Here is a 15,877-nt window from a genome sequence, read left to right as displayed (position 1 = left end):
AAAAATAGAGAAGTAGAGAGGCACACAGCTCCCCTGACAACATTGTGTCCCAAAGCAATATCTTCTGTGCCCCTCATTAAGGAGCTCACTGTCTCTCACCACATAAGCAAGTGCTTCCAGGGTTTCTCAATTCCTCAACGGGAGGCAACACACATTTCAACCCAGTACTTCAGCAAAGGAAGTGGAGATAATTTACCTATTTGTGATAAAGTTCCTGAAAAGATCCCCAGACTGCAAAATTCTTCCCTGAAATATGACAGAAAAAGCTTTTCAATTGCAAAACGTTGACCTCCTTGCTTTTTAAAAAGTACCCCTGAAAGAGCCAAAACAATTTTGCCAAAATAAATTGCAGAACTCCAACTTTCTTATTTGAAATCTCACAAAACATTACAAGTACTAAAAACAGAAGCTGCTGGCATGAGAATACAAATAGGGACCAAAGGGATAGAATTGAGAGTCCACAAGTAAACCCTCACCATTATAGTTCATTTCTCTTGAATAAGGGTGTCAAGATAATTTAATGAAGGAACAATCATCCTCTCAAATAATGGTGCAGAAACAACTAGATAACCACATGCAAAGCAATAAACTTAGAGAACTACCTCCAACCATATCAAACAGTTATCTTAAAGTGGATGAGTGAGTTAATTATAAGATCTATAACCACAAAAACAACTTAGAAAAAGTCATAGGGGTAAAACTTAATGACCTCAAATGTGCAGTGGATTCTCAGGTATGACCCAAATGCATGAGAAAGAAAAAGCAAAAATAGATAAATTGGGCTAAATGTGCAAGCCTTTTGTGCATCAAAGGATATTATCAAGAAAATAAAAAGACCAATCACAGAATGACACATAATAGTTGCAAATCACAGAGACAATGGTTTCATGCCCAGAATATATAAAGAACTGCTACAACTCAAAAACAAAGAGAAAAACCTCCCAATTTATATAAATGGGCAAAGGACGCAAATAGACATTTCTTCGAAGAAGATATGCAAATCATCAAGAGGGACATGAAAAGAAACTCAACATCATTAGTCATTAGGAAAATACAAAGTCAAAGCCACAATGGAATCCCACACTAAACCTACAAATATGGCTACCATTCATTTCAAATGTTAAATAACAAGTGAAAGCCTTATGTAGAATTTGGAATCCTCATACATTGCTGGTGAGATTATAAAAATGTGCAGCCACTAGGAGAAATAGTTGTGCTGTTCCTCAAGAAGCTAATCTTGAATTCTCATGTGAAACAGCATCCATTCCTAGGTATATACCCAAAGAATTGAATCCAGGGACTGAAACAGGTACTCGCATGGGAATGTTGATTGTAGCATTACTCACAAAAGATAAAATATGAAAACAATCCAAGTGTTCATCAGCACATGAATAAACAAATGTGGTCACACATACAACAGAATGTTAATCTGCCATAAAGAGGAATGAAGCTCTGACATCCACTGGAAGCTGCATGGACTTTGGAAACATTTATGCTAAGTGAAATATGTCAGAAACTAAATAACATATATATACAATTCCATTTATATGAAACATCAAGAATATGCAAATTCACAGACACAGAGTAGAGATGATCAAGGTCTAGGGTGGAAAATATAGGGAGTTATTATAGTTTTAATTATACAAAGTTTCAGTTTAAAATGATAAAAATTTTCTAGGAAAAATAGTGGTGATGGTAACTTAACACTGTGTATGTGGTTACTTGCATTTGATTGCACATTTTAAAGTGGTTAAAATAGCACATTATTCACAGAACTGTGAAAAATCGATTTCTATTATTTAATTGACCCAGGCTAAGGTGTTTGTTATGGCAGCTGAAGTCCATGAATACATCATCTGACCCAGTGTTTTCCATGAATCATATCAGTTTTTCAGTCAAGTTAGCTGGAAGCTCCTGTTCCCAGAAGAACTGCAGGTCCCAAAACAAGAGCTCCAGCAGGGGTTCAATGAGCACAGGTCCCACAGGGCAGCCTCGATGTCAGGCCCTGGATGGCATGTGAGGCTATAATGATACAACCACGGCGTGAAAGTGTAAATGTTTTTACTACTTAGAGACATTGGGGAGCACTCGGCACACCTGGAGACCACAGATACAGAGGTCAGCGAGCCCAGGCAGGGAGGAGAGAAGAGAATGGTAAGCCAATGTGTTTAGTAAGTCCGGGTGTTATCTGACAGTTTTCCAGCAAGGAGGTTTAATGGATGTGTTTAAAGGAAGCAGCAAACACTGGGAGCAGGAGATCACACTGTGATTGAGAAGTGGTCACTTTAAATGTAAGGGCAAATGTCAGAATATCAGTTTAAAGAAAGTAGATGGAGAGAGAGGAGCCCAGCACACCAAGCAGGAGAGATGCCTCTTAGATTTTATCGCTGGCCACCAACTGCAGTCACTTGAACCAGATACAGTATTGAAAACTGCCATGGTGAGCAAGGCCTGCCTCTGATGTGAGGCAAATAAATTTACACCTTAAAACAGGAATGCCAAGGCAACATGACACTATGAGCACTCCTGACATCCAGGGACACCAGCAGGGTGTGGTACTGCACTCTGGAGTCAGAATCCTGGGTTCTGGTCCCTGAGAGTGAGAAAATGAAAATGACTTGTCCCTGCTCCCTTGGCATTGATCCTCCCACCCTGCTGCTCCGTCTTCTGTTCCCAAGCCCATGTGCAGTGCTCAGCCCCAGACATCACTTCCCCCAGGGTATACACAGTGCCGCCTACTGCACACAAACACAAAGTCACAGAAGGTGACAAAAATCTCCGTTCGGGACATCCGATCGTGAAAGAGGGAGAACAGTGAACGTGGAGCCACAGAGACTGGGACTCACAGGGCTGGAAGATGATGGAGCTGTAACATAACATATGTGTGACCTCGTTTGAAACGTGCAGATCCTTGTGGAATAAAACACGCAGCCTGGCCTGGGACTTCGGCCCCCCACAATTCCCTTCCAGTCCACCAGAGGGCGGCAGAGTCCCTCTAGCCTGGAGCCTTCCCAGGAGATGCAGACCTCCCTCAGCAGAACCCGTAGCCAATCAGTGTCCACACTCACCAGGGTCACCTTGGCCCAAGTTCTCAACGTCCTCCATGCTCCCCACACGGACTCTGTCAGCTCTTCCCTGACCTGGCGGCCGCCAACCTAACACCACTCCCTCTGCAGGCAGCTCCAGCCCCACACACCTGCTCCTTCCGTGGGCTTAGTTAAGAAGACATCTCCCAGGGCAGCGCTGGTGCACGCGACACCCCACTGCGCCCTTTCCCCTGTGACCTCCCTCCATCCTCATCAACTCTTCTTGTCACTGCTCCCTAAAGCTCACCTCTGCTCCATCTGTCCTGTTCTGTGGGGCATCCTAGGGCAAGCCTAACGCTGACAAAGAACAGCGGCTGCCTGAGGGCTCACAGACTCCCCGGGAATCAGTCAGGCACCCTGTGACCTGTCTGCCCGCTGCACCCCGTGGGGGCTCAGAGCACGTGTGATGGTCACACACAGGCACCACATACGTGTGTTCACCTACTCCTGGCTGTCCCTTGGGAAGACAGACCTCTCCTGTGTCTCTGCCAGCAGAAGGGGGTATTATTGCTCTTTGCTCCGAGAACACAACTCACCCCCACCCGCCTTCTCAGGTGTGAGCAACGTCCCTCCAGACAGGCTCTCTGGTGACTGCCTGTTCCTCCTCTACAGAGAGCAGCTTGGACCGGTGAAAACCCTCAGGACAGACCCCTGGGTATGTCAGCACATGGAGGGCTGAGCCCATCACGACCATGGAGTAAGTCGGGATGAATCTCTCCAGCTCTGAAGCCCTGCTCTGTCCCAGGCTCTCCTTCCTGTATCCCAACGAGCCATGTTCCACAGGGTTCTTGGGGCACTCCCCACTTCCTCCTGCACCACCACGGGGAAGGTGTGGTGACCACAGGACAATCAGATGGGCAGAGAAGAGAGGACACCAAAGATTGTCAGGAAGAAATGAGAAACCCTGAGCCCCAGCTCAGCCACCAGACCTCAGGGAGCAATAGAGTGACTGAGAACTTTCCCTTTGACTGTGGGACTCAGAGCCCCCACTGAGCAACCAGCACAGGCCTCTCCTCACAAGAGGCATGAGAGATTCACCCTGCACACCTCCAGGAAGGACAGTCTCCTCTGGGACACCCAGGTCCTGAATGTCCATCCTTGGAAGCTGCAGCCAAGCTAGACATAATTAGAGAAAGGAAGGGTCCCTGTCACCAGACGACACACAACTCACCCACAGCACAATGGGGTGTCCCTGTGACAGGGACCTGGTGCAGCTCCAGCCTCCTGCACTGAAGGGGAGAGCCAGATGGGGTTGAAAGAGGACAAAGGGCGTGAATGTGCACCCCGACCCAGAGCCATGGGGACAGCAGGAGGCTAAGGCCCAGGAATGTGCTTGCCCAACCTACAGGGTATGTGTGTGACTGTGTGTGTCTGTGCGTGTCTCTTTTGTGTGTGTGTTTGTGTTTCTGCACATAGTGTGTGCCGAGGTTTGGTGACAGACTCACGGCTGAAAAAGACGGAGGCCTCCACAATTCCCAGGGACCTGACACACAGACAAAAAGAAAAAGAGAAGGAGGGACAAGGAGGCAGGGCTGAGAGGGGAGGGGATAGAGAGATGCTCTGGACACAGACCCCACCCATGAGCCTGAGAAGTGCTCCTGCCCCAGGAAGAGGCTCAGCACAGAAGGAGGAAGGACAGCGCAGCTGACAGCTGTGCTCAGAAAGTTTCTGGATCCCAGGCTCATCTCTACAGAGGAGAAAACGCAGGTGGCACAAGCCATGGGGCCCCTCTCAGCCCCTCGCTGTACACTGCACATTACCTGGAAGGAGCTCCTGCTCACAGGTGAGGAGGGAACTTCCTGGGAGAGGACAGGAGGAGGAAGCAGAATGATTGGATGGATTTTCCTGGAGAGGATGCGGTTCCAAAAAATAAAACAAGCCAGCACTTTGGAAGGCTGAGGTGGGCGAATCTTGAGGTCAGGAGTTCAAGAGCAGTCTGCTCAACACAGTGAAGCCCAGTCTCTACTAAAAATACAAGAAATTAGCAGGTGTGGTGGTGTGCTCCTGTAATCCTAGCTACTCGGGAGTTTGAGGCGGGAGAATTTCATGAACCTGGGAGGCAGAGATCGCAGTGAGCCGAGATCGCGCCATTGCATGCCAGCCGGGGCGACAGTACGATACTCTGTCTCAAAAAAAAAAAAAAAAAAAAAAAAAAAAAAAAAAAAAAAAAAAGGAAAGAAGGCTCTGTTGGAGCCTGGATAGGGAATATACCAGAGAGAGACAGGGGTCAGAACAGGAAAATCACATTGAACAGGAATTGGTAAGAGGTAGGAAAATCTCAAGTGTTCTGTTTTGCTAGTTGATCATCACTGGTCATCACATTTTGAAAAATGATAATAATAACTATTATCAGATTACACTTCAAATGAAAATATAAGCAGGGTATGAAACATTGTCCTCAGCCAAAAACCTCAACAATTGGGGGAAGAAAAAAAAAAAAAAAAAAAAAAACACCCCGGGCATGGAGGACCCTGGGAACTCTCACATGTACAGGAGTCTACAGCCCTGAGGCACTGGGGTGCAACCAAGATCACTAACGTCCCTGTCCTCATGGAACTCATGCTCTCATGGGCAGGAAGACAGACATGCAAATGATCTAGAATGTGAGGTCAGGTGTTGACAAGAGCTCCGGAGGGAGCAGAGCAGGGAAAGGTCAGAAAGGGAAGACCCAGGGTCTCTGAAGGAGGTGTCAGGAAAGATCTAAGGACGCTCTGATGTGAGCAGGACCTGAGGGCAGTGTGGAGGGAGCCGTGCAGACCTCTGGGGAAGAGGATTCCAAAGAGAAAAATGCCGAGGTCAGAAGCGTTGAAGGAATGAGGGTCGTGCCACTGGCCTTGACTCAGTAGGACAGTAAGACACAAACACACAATCACACACACACAAAAGAGGCCTGTGTGTGTGTGTGTGTGTGTCTTCAAGGCTGATGATTGAAGAACTCTTCTCAGGACCCAGGGCTCCATCTTTTCACCCCAATACATAGGTCTCAATATTGACTGATGCTCTCTCCACCTCCTAGTATTACTTTTAATCTTCTGGAACCCGCCCACCACTGCCCAAGTCACGATTGAAGCACAGCCAACCAAAGTTTCCGAGGGGAAGGATGTTCTTCTACTTGTCCAGAATTTGCCTGAGAATCTTACTGGCTACGTCTGGTTCAAAGGGCAAATAATGGACTTCCACCAATTCATTACAGCGTATACAATAGACACTGAAACAATTATATTTGGGCCTGCATACAGTGGACGAGAAACAGTATATTCCAATGCATCCCTGCTGATCCAGAATGTCACCCAGAATGACACAGGATCCTACACCATAGAAATTATAAAGCGAGGTGATAAGATTAAAGGAGTAACTGGACATTTCACCTTATACTGTGAGTGATTCCACATGATCCCTTGGTGTTGGGGGGCGGGGGTCACTTCTACTTTGCACACACAGGATTGTCAGGCCTAGACTGTGCCTGTGTCCCTCTCTGCATTATGTCCCATGTTGCAGTTTTGGCATTTAGTGCAGGACACACACAGAGGAGACAAACCACAACAGATCAGAATTCCTTTCCTGCCTCCAGACCCTGCAGACACTTGCTGCACAGGAAGGACAGTCTGATGGGGGGGGGGGGTGCTCAGCAGGAGGAGATCAGCCTCAGCCAAGCACTTCATGTCCTCTTCATAAACTTGACCCTGAGAAAGACCCTGGAGAACTGAGTAGGGCTTTGCCTAAGAGGCCCCCTGAGATACTCTCAGAGAAGCTCAGCCCTAGAAGCCTCAACCCCAGACCCCTGTCCCTAAATCCTTACTCCAGATAAAGCTGAGGGGCCTGTGCCATGGCTGGGTTGTGGCAGGGCTTACTGGGGCCAAGGATTTACCAGCTGTCTGAGGACTGTGTCTCCTGGAACTGCTCACCAGCCAGGGCTCAGCCCTCAGAGCATCATCTGGGCAAGGACAGAACTTTCTTCACCTGACACTCAGAGTGGAGAGGACAGAAAGACAAGCTTTGTAGACCATCAGCCAACTGCCTTGTGAGGCTTAGGACACTCCATAGAAACTCTAATATCCCCAGAAGCAGAAACAGAAGAGAGAAAATGTACCCGGCAGCAGCTTGTCCACAGGGATCTGACCTAAAGGTGCTCTCTCATGGAAGTGAATAACAATAAATGCTGTTTGTGTGAACACCTCCACTGTGCCAAGCATTAGGTCAGGTGACTGTGAAGAATTTATAATTTATTCACAGATAGCATGAAAAGCCACAGTCCATTTGCCATTTAGCTTATTTGACTGAGAGAAAACTGAGGCACAGGAAGGCACAGTCACTGAACCAGAGTCACACAAACACAAAAGGCAGATCAGGGTCACATGAAGTCTGTCTGCAGCCACGGGCCCATCCTCTCCTCCACCAGAAGTGAGGGCCTATTGGATTCCAAGGACCCCATAGTCATTTATTGGCTCAAATCCTCTCATCTTCGGCATCCAAGCCTCAGAGGAGTGAGAGCAAATGGTCAGCTGATTAGTCTGTTCTCCAGAACTAAATCACCTACCTCAACTGTCAGAGTCAGTGCAAAAAATGTCCAGGCCTCCCCCTCAGATCGTAACCCGTATCACTGAACCTGAAATCCTGTTTCCCAAAGTGTCCATGTCACTATCATAACAGGATAAAAGAGAGGACCTTGTTCCCGTTCCCCACACACACACCCCGCACCAGCACTGGCCTAGTGAGAGACACACGCTCAGGTGCTCTCACATAACAAATGAAGGAATTGAATGAAGAAATGAATGATCCATAACCTCTTTAGACTGTATCTTGGATGCAGAATCCTAGGAAGTTCTAGCCACACCTGTCCCTTTTCCTTCAGAGGCTGACAGCCATGTTTCATCCCCCCCACTACCTCTTGCCCCTAAAGCCACCCCACCTCATGTATAACTCTGAAGCTCTTTGGTCACTGGAGGGTTATCAGGGCTCCCTGGTCCTGGATTGTGGAAATGGGGGCACCTAGTCCCTGGGGTCTCTGAAGTCACTGTAGCCCCCACTGTTCACTGCCAGGCTGTCTCTGTCTCTCTCTGCTTCTCTGTGTCCCTCATCTTCCTCCCACTTCATTCTACCTGGCAAGCCCTGCCCTGCACAGCTTCTTCCTCCACCCCTAGCCCTTCCCCAGACACTCTCTCTAACTAGGCTGACTGTTCTGTTCCCTTCCTGGTAACACTGTGGCCTGGCCCACCTCCCAGGAAATAGAAAAGGCACAGAAATCACCTGGAGTTGCCACTCCTGCCAGGCTTCATCTCAAGCTAATGTCCCCAGGTCACTAAGAGAATGAGCTTCCACTGTATCCCCACCCAGGGCTCTTTCCTTTGTGAGGCTGATCTGTGGACAAGACCATGGGACAGGGATAGGCAGCTCCTCCATCCACTCTTATAATTCCCAGACAAGTTCTTCTGGCCTCCTGCACAAACAGAACCAATTTATCCCGATGGTGATTTGCAGTAAAGAAAGATTTTAATGAGTCCAAGTCTGTCAAACAGGAGTATGGAGGTTTATTATTACTCAAATCAGCCTCCTTAGTGGATCAGGGGTTAAAGATTTTCAAGGATAGTTTCAGGGGCACAGGAGTAAAAAATGGGTACTGCTGATTGTTTGGGGATGGAATCATGCGGGCGGCGGGAAATGATCTGTTTGTGCTTGAATCTGACTCTAGGTGGGGACCACGTGACTGGCTGAGCCATTAGTCACGGGTATGGATGAGGTCAGTGGGTTACCAGAATGCAAGAAATGAGAAACATCTCAAAAGACCAATCTCAGGTTCTACAATAGTGATGTTATCTATAGCAGCAATTAGTTACAAATTTTGTACACTCTGGCCAAATGACATTTGAGCAGTAAGGGATTATAGAAACTGTGCCTCCATTTTAGCAGAATTCAGTTCCCTCCTATAATCTTAGTCTCATGGTCTTTCACCAGTTTTGCAAAGGCAATCCCTGGGCAAAATAAGGGAATTAGTTTTATGTTTTTTTTCTTTTTTTAAAAATTTATTTATTATTATTATACTTTAAGTTGTAGGGTACATGTGCATAACGTGCAGGTTTGTTACATATGTATACTTGTGCCATGTTGGTGTGCTGTGCTGCACCCATCAACTCGTCATTTACATCAGGTATAACTCCCAATGCAATCCTTCCCCCCTCCCCCCTCCCCATGATAGGCCCCGGTGTGTAATGTTCCCCTTCCTGAGTCCAAGTGATCTCATTGTTCAGTTCCCACCTATGAGTGAGAACATGCGGTGTTTGGTTTTCTGTTCTTGTGATAGTTTGCTAAGAATGATGGTTTCCAGCTGCATCCATGTCCCTACAAAGGACACAAACTCATCCTTTTTGATGGCTGCATAGTATTCCATGGTGTATATGTGCCACATTTTCTTAATCCAATCTGTCACTGATGGACATTTGGGTTGATTCCAAGTCTTTGCGAATAATAGTTTCATATACCCAAAGGATTATAAATTATGCTGCTATAAAGACACATGCACACGTATGTGAATAGTGCTGCAATAAACTATTGCAGCACACTATTGTGAATAGTGCTGCAATAAACATACGTGTGCATGTGTCTTTATAGCAGCATAATTTATAATCCTTTGGGTATATGAAACTATTATTATTTCTTCAAAGTTAATCCATAAACTACATTCCACCCATGGTTAGCCTGGCCTATGTCCAGGAATGAGTGAGGACAGCCAGCCTGAAACTAGATGCCAGATGGAGTCAGCCATGCTAGTTCACTGTCACTGTTGTAATCTTTGCACTGACTCACCAAGATGTCAGAGGCTGGACAGGCCTGCAGTCTCCAAAGCCCATGGGCTGATTTCACCCATTTCACTCGTGACTCCATCCTCAACCTACTATGGAGCTCACATTCCCAGTCACTTCCTAGAGACTTCTGGTTTCCCGTCAGGCATAAAGAAGCTTGAGGCCGGGTGCAGTGGCTCAAGCCTGTAATCCCAGCACTTTGGGAGGCCGAGACGGGCGGATGACTAGGTCAGGAGATGGAGACCATCCTGGCTAACACAGTGAAACCCCGTCTCTACTAAAAAATACAAAAAACTAGCCGGGCGAGGTGGCAGGCGCCTGTAGTTCCAGCTACTCGGGAGGCTGAGGCAGGAGAATGACGTAAACCCGGGAGGCAGAGCTTGCAGTCAGCTGAGATCTGGCCACTGCACTCCAGCCTGGGCGACAGATCGAGACTCTGTCTCAAAAAAAAAAAAAAAAAAAAAAAAAGAAGCTTGATATTTGTTACTTGGTTCTAACAGTAAGTAAAAAGCTGAACAATCTCAAAAGTCAACAACTCGTTAAAATCCCTCAGAGATGGCCAGGCACAGTGGCTCACGCCTGTAATCCCACCACTTTGGGAGTCTGAGGTGAGCGGATCACAAGGTCAGGAGATCGAGACCATCCTGGCTAACAGGGTGAAACCCCGTCTCTACTAAAAATACAAAGAAATTAGCCAGGCGTGGTGTCGGGTGCCTGTAGTCCCAGCTCCTCTGGAGGCTGAGGCAGAAGAATGGCGTGAACCAGGGAGGCGGAGCTTGCAGTGAGCCAAGATCATGCCAGTGCACTGCAACCTGGGCAGCAGAGTGAGACTCCGTCTCAGAAAAAAAAAAAAACAAAAAGTGCTGTTAGAGAAATGAAGAATGCTTTCGATGCTTACTGGTAGACTCCACACAGCTGAGGAAAGAATCCCTAGCTTGAGGATGTGTCAATAGAAACTTCGAAAAGTGAAACAGGAAAGTTCAAAAAGAGTTGGGGGAAAAAAGTGGAACAACATATTCTACTTCATATTCAACATTTTGTATTGACAATAGCAATTTTTAAACTTTGTAGTTGCGGGACAACTACCAAGGCTGTAACATACATGTAATGGGAATACTGGTGGTTTCGGGGACCTGTTGCAGGTGGCCATGTGGGTGCTATCTAGTGGTTTTAGTGCCTGTGCCACATACAACTGTTTCCTCATGATGATACCATTTTCATAAGGTGGGGTTCTTCTTGTGGGCGACACATGAGCCATTGGCGTCTCACTTAGACTCTTCCTAATTCACACAAACTGAAACTCGAGTTGTATTTCCTGAGGTTAAGAGAAAATGAAGAAAGCATTTCACATACCTGTTCTGGGCTCCTCCCCATTTTTCCTAACTCTGCACAGAAATTAGAAACAGGGAGTTCCTTCTATATTTACTACCATAACACACATCACTTCTTTTAATCGGCGTAATTCCTCCCTTTATGTAATTGACACACTGACCAGTTCTGTCCTTTTAACGGGACTCTCTCTACTTAAGTACTTGCTAATTTCAAATCACGGTTGGTATCTTTCTTTGAGCATAATGTGATCCTGCTGGAATTCACCCCACACCTAAACCTTAATTGGGTATCAAGAGAAATATTACTACCAGCAATTGATCTTAGATGTTTGGACCATCGGTAAAAATTTCCACTTATGACAACATTTTAATGTTTCCTCCAAAAGTTTTTTTGTTTTTGTTTTTATTTTTTTTGTTACTAGAGTCAGAACATAACATGAGGTCTAAACTCCAGAGAACTTTTTTAGGAAAATTACAGTATTACAAATTAAGCATCCCAAATCTGGAAATTCAAAATGTGAAATGCACCAAAATCCAACACTTCTGACCACTGATGTGATGCTAAAAAGAAGTGCTCACTGGAGCATTTTGGATTTAAAATTTTTCAGATGTGGGATGCTGACCCAGTACATCTACTGCAAATATTCCAAAAAAAAAAAAAAATAAAGTTAGAAATCCAAAACACTTGGTTTTAGGTTGTCTGCATAAGGAACACTTTATCTGCATGAACTCTTGCCTGTCCCCTTCACTCTTTGTAGGTCATTCCTTGGACTCTATCTTTAGAGGTCACTGGCTCAAGTCAGTCACTATGAGACAGCTGGGAAAACTGCCCCACCTTGTGGCTCCACTGCTTGATGACTGAACTGACCTCCAGGCTTGACTCTGGTCTCCCCTGTGTTATTTCTGCTGAAGTACCCAGTCCCAGGCCAGGCTTCCCAGTACCCAAAGGGTTTAAGGACAGTGGGAATTTCCATCATCCATCTCTAGGATGTCCTTGAAAGGGAAGCTGCAGAGAAAGCATACCTTGGGGGACAGAGTAAGACTGAAACTAAGAAGATTCCAGCACTGCATGCTCCAGGTGAGGACCACAGGTGGGCCAGGCAGGCAGTTGGAGAGGGAAGCATTCAGAGAGGCACCAGGGGCTGTGACTGCTGGTCCTGTGTCTTTCCATGACCCAATGCTGCTGCTCAATTCACACTTGAGAAAGTCTGTGCTTCTCCCACATAAAACAGGCAGCCTCACAATCTCTGAGCCCTCAGATTGCCATGCATCTGTCTTGTAACACACACACCTGCCATGGGCTTTTAGGGACTTGGTTGGGTTGAGAGGTGGGAAATGCCATCTCTGATTGAAAAATGTCTTTGGAGGAATCAAAGGTGCCACACAGGGCAATCTTCTCTCTGTTATCTGCATAGTGGAGACTCCCAAGCCCTACATCTCCAGCAGCAACTTAAACCCCAGGGAGGCCACGGAGACTGTCATCTTATCCTGTGATCCTCACACTCGGGATGTAAGCTACCTGTGGTGGATAAGTGGTCAGAGTCTCCCTATCAGTCACAAGTTGCAGCTGTCTGAAAACAACAGGACCCTCGTTCTATTTGGTGTCACAAAGGATACTGCAGGACCCTATGAATGTGAAATGAAGAACCCAGTGAGTTCCAGCCGCAGTGACCCAGTCACCCTGAATCTCCTCTGTGAGTATTTTCTGTTCCTCTGTGTGTCAGGCTGCCATCCCAAATATACATGGCCAGAGGCCAGGCCTCCCAGTCCCTCTCAGGTGCAAGTACAGAGACTTTTACCCCTGGATATCAAAGCTGACCATGTCTACTAAGAGTAGGCTTTGGCTTGATCACCAATGGGAGAGAAGAGGCTGCTCCTGTCACAGGAGACTCAGGGTCCACAGCTTATGATGGGAAAAAAAGGTGAATGTCTCAGGCTCCAGATCAGTGAACACAGCAGGGATTTGACTGGGACTTCAGTGTTGTGACTTAGCTCACAGGGTCACTGTGGCCCTTCCATAGACCAGGATTTTCCCTTCCCTCTGACAACATCATCTGTGACTTTATTCTCTTTGCTCCAGATGGCCTGGATGCTCCCACCATTTCTTCTTCATACACCTATTAGGACACAGGGGAAGTCCCCAAGCTCTCCTGCCTCACAGACTCTCACCCACTGGCAGAGCATTCTTGGCTGATTGATGGGATGTTTCAGCAATCAGCACAAGTGTTCTTTATCCCCCAGATCACTAAAACATACAGGGGTAAGTCATATGGAACACCTGCAGAAAACTGTCCCACCTTGTGCCTCCACGGCCTGATGACTGAACTGACCTCCAGGCTTGACTCTGGTCTCCCCTGTCTTATTTCTGCTGAAACATCCAGTCCCAGGCCAGGCTGCTCAGTATCTTCAGGGTTTCAGGACAATGGGAAGTCCCATTATTACTCATCTCTAGAATATCCTTGGAAACGGAAACTGCAGAGAAATCACATCTTGGGGGGAAAGTAGGATGGAATTTGGAAGGGGCCCAGCAGTTGCACATTCCAGGTAAGGAACCCAAGGTGAGCCAGCCAGTCAGCTGATTAGAGAGGGACTGGGAGGGGTACCTGGGCCTGGGACTCCCACTGATGTGTCTGTCCGTGACCCAACACTGCTTCTCAATTCACACTTGAGAATGTCTGTGCTTCCCTAAGACAGAGCAGGTGGCCTCACAGTCTTTGAGCCCTTAGATCATCATGCATCTGTCTAATGACACATGCACCAGCTGTTGACTTTCAAGGACTCAGGAGGGCTGACCGGTGGGAGATGCCAACTCTGATTGAAGGATACCTGTGGAGGAATCAAAGGTGCCACACAGGACAATCTTCTCTCTGCTGTCCACACAGCAGAGCTGCGCAAGTCCTACATCACCAGCAACATCAACCCCATGGAGAATAAGAATGCTGTAGCCTTAACTTGTGAACCTAAGACTCAGGGCTACACCTACATGTGGTGGGTAAATGGTCAGAGCCTCCCGGTCAGTCCCAGGCTAAAGCAACCCGGTAAAAACAAGATCCTCATTCTACCCAGTGTCACAAGAAATGACACAGGAACCTATGAATGTGAAATATGGGACCGAGTTGGTAGCATCTGCAGTGACCAGTCACCCTGGATGTCCTCTGTATCTTTGTTTCCTCTGTGGGCCAGGCCACCAGCTTAAATCCAAACGACCAGAGACCAGACATCTCAGTCTGTCTCAGGTCCACTTACAGACATTTTATTTCTGGACACCCGAGTGGGACATGACTCCCTGCCCTGGAAAACCTGGGTAGGCACAGCCTTAACCAAGAATAGAAGGGGAAGGGATGCTCTTGTCATGGGAGACTTGGGGTCTACAGCCTGTGATGGGAGAAACTGGTGAATACCTCAGGCCTTGGCTCAGTGAACACAGAAGGGGTTTGGCTGGGACTTGAGGGTGTGTCTTGGCTCAGGAGGACACTGTGTCAATTTAAGAGACCAGGAGCATCCCCTTCCCTTGGACAACATCACCTGTGGCTTTATTCCCTTTACTCCAGATGGTCCAGACATCCCCAGCATTTTCCCTTCATGGACCGACTACCGTTTAGGACAAAACCTCTACTTGTACTGCCTCACGGACTCTAATCCACCGGCAGAGTATACTTGGACAATAAATGGGAGGTTTCTGCAATCAGGACCAAGGATCTATATCCCCCAAATTACTACAAAGCATAGCGGGCTCTATCGTTGCTCTGTTCGTAACTCAGCCACTGGCAGCGAACTTTCCACATTCAAGACGATCAGAGTCTCTGGTAAGTGGATCCCTGCATCATTGGCAATAGGGTTTTAGGTGGAGTCTATCTGGCTTTCAGAGAAGAGTCAGGAAAACATTTTTATTCCCAGTCTGTGTCCCATGGGTAGAAGCAAATCCTAAATTCTCCTTTTGAACCTTCCTAAATTGTCTCTACAGACTCTCTTCTCCCTGTTTTCCTGTTTTCTCATGGCTGACTTTGTGTCCAGTCTGACAAGGGTGGGGAGGGGGCTTTTTCAGCCCTGAGCCCTGTGTTGGAAGAGGCTTCACAGAGGGACAAGAAGTTGAGTCCTCAAGGTCACGTTGCTTCTCGCTGTCACCAACACATCCCTTTCTGCCACGTCTTTGTTTCCTTTTACCTACTCCATGAGCTACAAGGAACATCTGAGGCTTTGAAACAAGCTCACATTTTTCCCCTAAATGAGAGGAGGAAGCCCCTTGGATGAGGGAGGAGCAGCTCAGACTGCTCCCTTCTCTGCTCCAGGCTTCTCTGGTGACTGGCCCTGCCTGACTCCACCTGGGGTGAGACCAGCATGTGTGGAGAAAGAGCCCTGGTGGCCTGTCCTGAATTCGGCTAAATCGAGCTGCCAGTTGAAGTGAAGCCTAGGCTGCAGGGAAATAAGAAGAGAGGGAGCCTCGGGGAGAACTCTTGAGTTGTGTCCTGGCTCTGAAGTCATTGGCTGTATGAGGCTGTGGGCACTGCATGTGGGACACAGCACAGAGGACAGTGAGTGATGCACACTTGAATAAATAGGGAGATTCACCTCTGGGGCTCTGCATGGCAGGAAAGAGGCAATGAAAAAAGTGTGTATTTATAGAATGTAAGACTACCAGGACACTTTATATATATCTAATATA

The 15,877-nt window shown here is 47.2% G+C and overlaps 1 pseudogene; it reads left to right on the top strand.

Moving 5' to 3' along the window:
* Positions 1 to 3,778: 3,778 nt before the first annotated feature.
* Positions 3,779 to 15,265, top strand: LOC105466408 (pregnancy-specific beta-1-glycoprotein 2-like; annotated as a pseudogene).
* The last annotated feature ends 612 nt before the right edge of the window (positions 15,266 to 15,877 follow it).

This window comes from Macaca nemestrina, chromosome 20 (genome assembly GCF_043159975.1).
Source record: "Macaca nemestrina isolate mMacNem1 chromosome 20, mMacNem.hap1, whole genome shotgun sequence".
NCBI lineage: Eukaryota > Metazoa > Chordata > Mammalia > Primates > Cercopithecidae > Macaca > Macaca nemestrina.
This window is presented reverse-complemented; position numbering and strand designations above follow the sequence as displayed.